The sequence below is a fragment of the Aethalodelphis obliquidens genome, unplaced genomic scaffold (assembly GCF_003676395.1).
Source record: "Aethalodelphis obliquidens isolate GAN/ISIS:26980383/991018 unplaced genomic scaffold, ASM367639v1 scaffold14, whole genome shotgun sequence".
NCBI classification, from domain to species: Eukaryota; Metazoa; Chordata; class Mammalia; order Artiodactyla; family Delphinidae; genus Aethalodelphis; species Aethalodelphis obliquidens.
The window spans coordinates 13,396,088-13,402,930 of record NW_020837958.1 but is presented as its reverse complement, the minus strand read 5'-3'; the positions used below and the strand labels follow the sequence as shown (position 1 = coordinate 13,402,930).

General features: G+C 45.8%; 1 long non-coding RNA gene across 1 annotated transcript in view; it reads left to right on the top strand.

Annotated features, from left to right (window-relative positions):
- LOC113624834 (uncharacterized) overlaps positions 1 to 6,843 on the top strand; it is a 25,248-nt gene that overhangs the window by 16,562 nt on the left and 1,843 nt on the right. Inside the window, exon 2 of the long non-coding RNA XR_003434478.1 lies at positions 3,831 to 4,093. This is a non-coding gene — a long non-coding RNA (uncharacterized LOC113624834). The remainder of the gene's footprint in view (positions 1 to 3,830; positions 4,094 to 6,843) is intronic.

Genomic DNA, 6,843 nt, shown 5'->3' with positions numbered 1-6,843 from the left:
CACACATCACACACCACATGCACACCACGCACACCACACACACCACATACACCACACGTACCACACACCACACACATGGCACAAACCATACACACCATACACACACTGCACACACACACTGCACACACCACAAACACGGCAAACACACCACACACACCACAGACACACCACACACACCACACACACCACACACACACCAAACACACAGCATACACACCATACACACCATACCCACCACACACACACCACACACACCATACACACCACACACACACCATACACACCATACACCCTGCACACCACTCCTACCCTGTCCTGTTTCAGAAAATTGGTCGTTGTCAGGCTTCCCTGGTGGCGCAGTGGTTGAGAGTCCGCCTGCCGATGCAGGGGACACGGGTTCGTGCCCCGGTCCAGGAAGATCCCACATGCCGCGGAGCGGCTGGGCCCGTGAGCCATGGCCGCTGAGCCTGCGCGTCTGGAGCCTGTGCTCCGCAACGGGAGGGGCCACAGCAGTGAGAGGCCCGCACACCGCAAAAAAAAAAAAAAAAAAAAAAATTGGTCCTTGTCATTCTTCAGGTCTCTGCTTTAATGTCACCTTCATGGAGAGATCTTCTCTATTTCCTCTATGAAAACATGCTCCCATTGCCCCTCCCGTTATTCCCTGTCCCTGCACTGCACTCCGCTTCCTTCGTTATTTCACTCACTGTAGTTATGTATACTTTCCGTCTCCCACACCCATCTGGAAGTCCCATGCAGGCACAGGACCTGCCAGTCCTGTTTACTGTGGTGCTCCTGACACCTGGCACAGGGCCTGCCACATACAGACAGTAGTCACTCAATGGAGAGACTGATAAAGTGTGTGGCACTTAGAATGACTGAATAATTTCAAAGACTTCCCCAAAACCCCTGATGATGGAGCGCAGTGCGATTTGGGAATAATGCTACGAGTAAAGGAGGGGAATTTAACCACAACCAGTTTCATCAGGGCCAACATGGTTTGTCTTGGAAAAAAGGAAATCCTAGCTGGGCCACCACTGTGCATTCCCCAGCACTGGTCTGTCCCAGGTCAGGCTTGTTATTTCTGGCCCCAGTTACCCACTGGCTAAGGCCTTGGGTAGCATGGTTTTTTCCCTTTCAGTTTGTGGTTTGTAACTTGGGGAAGTACCCCATTATCAGTTCTGCTGGGCCTCCCATTCAGGATGTTAGGAAACGGGAATCAAGTATAACTCCCTTGGGACCGTTTTAACAGCTGTGGCTTTTGAGAAAGTTTGCCTCTCCCAGAGCCAGCCTCAGAAGAGAGGAGATGCACAGCAAGGATAGTATTCTGTGACTTCTTCTGGGACTGTCGCATCACTCCCGCCATCATCCCTGGTGTGGTGTGTGTGTGTGTGTGTGTACACATGTGTGCATACGCATGTACTGGAAGTGGCCTCATCATTTCTAAAGCTGGAAGAATCTTCAGGCATATGTAGCATAACCTTCTCATTTGATGGAAAGAAATTTAGGCCTTGAGAAATTTGACTTGTCTAACGTCCTGCACCTAGTTAATGAAAAAGCTGGAGTCAAACAGAAGTCAGGCCTCCTTCCACCATATCTCACTGTCTGAAAGGCTCATTTCAAAACAGAATATTTGATTATTTTTCCTGATGATAGAGTAACATGTGGAGGAAGATTCCGAGTGCTCTGGGTTCAGTTAACCCTCAGAAGGACCACCTCCAGCTTCCTTCTAAGAGATGGCCCTTGGCAGAGGCACTGTCAACAGGAGCCTGTCTCTAGGTGAAGCCCCAGCCTTGTTCTCTGATCTCAGCCCAGCCCTTGCTCTCCTACCCTGTTGGTTCCTTTGTTTCAGCCATGAGTCATCAACCACCAGCCGGCCTGCTGGGGTTCCTCCTCTGGCCCGTTGTCAGTGGTCCTGCCTTCTCCACCTGGCCAATCCCCGCCACAACTCCAGCCCCCTTATCTGGGCTAGTTCTTGCTTATCCTGAGAACGTATCAGTCACATGCAACACCTTTCGATGTACCCATCAGCCCTTTTCCTAAAAACACCTATCAACCCAGACCCTTGATCACCAAGGGAACACAAGAGCCCAGGCTGACACCCCCTTCCTTGTCAGCCTCCTGCTTCCCTGGAAGTACAGAGAGAGAGGCCACCATACAGAGCACAGGGCATTTTCCATAGGTACAAACTGATTTGTTTCCATTTTTCATTGAACTGTTTTACAGTGTGTGAAATTTTGTGAGCCGCCACAAATCCTCCTCGGAGGCACCCAAGGGAATAATAGGTGTGAGCATAAACAATTATTTATTGTGTCAGAATTTGCTAAAGGGCACCAAATAATGTGAGAGATAAGGGCTATACTCTACAGCTCAGAACGGGTCCTTTGATATGCGCAATATCAGATCATAAGAAGATCCAACTGCAGAGACTGTTGTATAAGGAATAAACTATAGCTTTGGCTGTTTTGGAGAAGATTGAAATATGTGGTGGACACTTACCCTTTTGTTTCTTTGGGTTCTCCACCTTTCCACTCCCTCTATTTTGGGGCATTTTCCCACCCTGATGTGTTTTGTGTTGGTAGAACCTACCTCTTCCTATAGAAGTTGAAAGAGGGAGCTTCTGAGTTCTGCCTCTGGGGCTTGTAACCTATACTTATCCAATCAGATGCTCCTCTGTAGGACATGGAGTGTGACACAAGGCTGGGGGTGGGGGGACACGTAGAAAAAGTTTATCACAGCAGGAGACAAGAGCTGCACCGCTGGCAGTATACACAGCATGTCTTAGAGGAGTTCTTCCTCAGACGTGGTCTTGACAGTGCTTACTGTTCCCTGAATCTCGGGAGCTGCTCTTGTCTTTGCCTTTTTCCAAACCTCACTCTCTCGCCTTCCTTTCTATTCTGTGAACTTCCCTGAACTCTTCTGCTTCTGTTAATTCAGAGTTGATTTCTGTTGCTTGTGCTTAAGGACCTTGGATCGTACAATGCAAGTGAGGTGAATTCACCCTCCCCAGAACTCTTCTCTATGGAATACTAGAAATTCTCAAAGGCACACTTAAGTCACTGGTTTTAGAAAAGAAAAAGGGGGGCGGTGCTAGAGAGGTGCTTGTATGATCTATGCTTTCCAAAGAGATAAGAGAATTGTGGGCATCAATAACAGTTTGTGGGCATCAATAACAGTTTATCCTCAGATCTACGTGACTACAAACATAATGTTAATTGAATGAATGAATAAATGAGTGAAATCTGTCTCCAGAGAAAACTTGGCTCATATTTGAGTCTCCTGCCCAGTTGGGAATGACTGTACCTGGCACTCCGTATCTTTATAAGTGCCTCAGAGTCTTACTTTACAGCAAAAATGCTCTTTATCTGATAAATGTCTTGAGATGCAGAAGGCAACTGGATCCTGGAAGTCCTGATTCCTTAAGCTCTGCTTCTTTCATATGTTCTAGAAGTAAGTCATCAGAAGAGGGATTGATTTGCCTATGTTTACTTGAATCATTGTCATTATCTAGCACCAGGCTTATGACACATTCATGGATCAACCCTGAAACAGGCTTCTGTACTCCTGGGAAACTCTCCCGAGTTGGAAGCTAATTCCTAAATATGATTGAACATGTTTCCAAAAGGACATTAGATGACCTGCAGTGTACCATCTGGAAGCCACATGGAATACAAATTCTTCTTTGAGACCTGGTGACTAGGCAAGCAGGCTACCTCCAGGGGCTGTACCCCAACAATTACCCCACCAGCATCATTTCTGGTGAAACATCTCATTTCGTTCATAGGGGACTGTTTCACACACCCTCCCTTTCTGTTTGTTTTGTTTTATTTCAGTGGTCTTGTAATGGGCATGTGTGGGAATCCCTTACTAAAGGCGAAAGATGGCATCTTCTCTAAAATCTAAGCCAAGACATGAAGAAGTTCCAGAATATAAGAAGGCACTTCCATTTCTGGAAAATGAAGGTGTGATGGGCTAAAGAATTCCTCAATTCATTCTTCCACAAAGGCTGGTGCACAACTACTCATCAGCTCTGAGGAGTTCTAAAGGCACAGGCTGCTACACATGCTTCCCTCCACTTCCCAAATCAAAGAGCCAGGTACATCCTGGGAGAGGTGAAACCTGAGGGCATGCTGGGGTCACTGCTAGAATCACTAGGGAACAGGCTTGGTCTTGACCAGAGAGGCAGGGGTATGAGGGAGTATGCTGAACTAATTCTGAGTCATCAGGAGGTTGACTTCTCAGCTGGGGAGGGATCTAAAGAATCAATCCAGAGAAAAGGGAGTGTCAGAAGGTAGGAGCACTCAGTTCAAGCTGCTTCGATAGGAACCTGGGAATAGTGAGGAGGACAGTCTGACTGATTTTGCTGGCTAGCATCTTTCTCATCTACCAACATGCTACTCTTGAATCCATGTCTTAGAGGGGCTGCCTTGTGTGGATCTGATAAAAGAGCATGTACACTTATTTAACATAAAAATTTGAGAACTTTCATCTTCAGGTATCCACATTTTGGTCTCTTGCTGCTTCTCCCTGGGGCTGGGAGAAGAGAGTCAAACTCACTTAGCTACCCAATTCACGGGAAGCTTTGGCTTGTCTTTAGCTTATATTATTTAGCTTATAAGATGGAGTTGACCGTGGTCTCTCTATTTTTACTGTGCCATTTCTCTAAGGATCTCTGAGTCTTATTTTAACAGCAGAAGTGTGTTTTCCTTTGCTGATCAAAAAAAAGTCTGAGATACAAGAAACAGTGGGTCCTGAAGAGTCCTAGTTCCTTAAGCTCTGCTTCCTTCAGAAATTTTGGAGGGTAGGCATCAGAAGAGGGATAGAGAGTGAGAGGGTTTGGGGAAGGTGAGGAGGGAATCCCCCATTAAGAGTCTGTTTACGCACATGGTGGCCCAGACCTACGGAGATCTGGGTAGAGACAAGGGTGAAGTAAGACTGTGTTTTGGAAACTGTGGTAATAAAGAATCGATGAGTCAGGGCTTACTATCCCCAGAAAAAGGTACCGCTCACTGGGGAGGCTTTGGGGCAAAGCCTGTACATTTATCTGGGGGTGGGGTTGGAAAGGCAGATTGGCAGGTGGGAATTTGGAGGGAAAGGAGTGGGGGGAGAGAGAGTGTGAATGAACAAAGCGGTGGAAAAACACATTGGGGAAATAGCACTGAAAGTGGGACTCCAAGCGGAAAGAGTTGTCAAAACAGAAACAGAACTCCTGTGTTGTGCTGGTTTGTAGGTTGTATGGGAAACCCACAGACTTAATTTCATTTTTTCTTCATGCTTCTAATTTTAATTTCTTTTCAATCCAGCATGTGTGAAATTATTGTTGTTTAGAGCAATGTTGTCTTGGTCACCTTGGGGCTATACTTAATGTCCAAGTTTAGGGGTTAACCAAATATAGCATACCTGGAAACAGTCCTTTATTTATCGGTAGCTGAAATAGAAGCTGAGTCACAGAAGTGACACAAACACATCTGGTGCCTGTCTCAGACCTCCCAATTCCCCGGGGTGCTGATGAGTTTGCTCTTCACTTGCTTGGGTTTTCAATTCTCCTCTCTGTTGATATCTGCACACCTGGCTCAGGGATGATCCCCATTACATTGGTCTTTCTCTAGTTATTCTCCCAGACGTCAGTGACTAGATATTTATGGATGACTTTCAGAGTTGAGCTATAGGGCCTCTGATAGACTAATGTGTCAGCAATTCCACTCACTGGTCTAAACATGGGTGATGGAATAGAGCTCAGCTTTGAAATTTCAACTTTGCTTAAACTGGATTTCATCTGTGCTTGAAGGGAAGGAGGAAGCAGAATCCATCTGGCTTGGAAAAAAATGTGTACCCTTTTCCCACCTGGTAGTAATCAACTACAATCACTGTAGTTGATTATCCCTCCAGGCCCTAGCACTGGTACAGAGAAAGGAACAGGCTGGGATGGAGAGCACCACTATCTCAGTGGCTCAGAGTCCATTAAAAGAAAGTGGGACGGATTTACATCTGTAAGTCGTGGTAGGTCATCTCCTTATTTCCCACACAGTCGTTCTATCACAAATAAGACTGTGAGAATGCTCCAGTGTAAGAGATGCCTACATCGGGGGAAATCAAGATGATCCCCTGGGTGCAAGAAAATACTAGAGCCTCTATTCTATTCATTTTTATCTTACCCTTTAAAATGTTTTCTTTTTGTGTATATGTTATAATATGCATTGCATATTACTATATTGGTAGATGTATGTTATCTATCATCTAATATCTTTCTATCTCATTTGTCATCTATCTATCCATCCTTCTATCACAAGGTTCGTTGAGCAGCATTTTTGGAAGGTCAAACTCATGTGAGATTCTATTTTAGTAGGCTTCAGGTAAGACCTAGGAAACTGTAGTTATCTGATTCATTTATTTTCATTAAGGAACCTTTCCTTAAAGGCAACCTTACATAAAATCCTATAAAGCTGGGACCACTCTTTTGAAGGGGGGCTGAAGGCAAGTGTAGGGGATGGTCCCACCCTCCAAAGTTTCCCTTCCATTTGTTCTCCCCTCTGCTCTCCTTGGTCTGTGTAAACTCCTACTTGGAAACCACCTTGGTAGCTCCTGAAAGATGCATCTTTGGAGATTAACTGGTTCAGTGTTTCAAACTGGACTAACAGGACATGGTTCCATTCTCAGGTTTGATCTTGTAAATATTTCCCACTAGCCGGGTCTATCCCAGTCTGTCTTTCATGCCATGTGCCAAACACCCCCTCACAGCCCAGGCTAAGCAAAGGGACTGACATCGTAAATAGACTCCTTCTTCCTCCTAAGAGAAGGCCCCTCCCCAGGTAATTTCCTGCCTTGCAATTACTACTTCATTTTTCC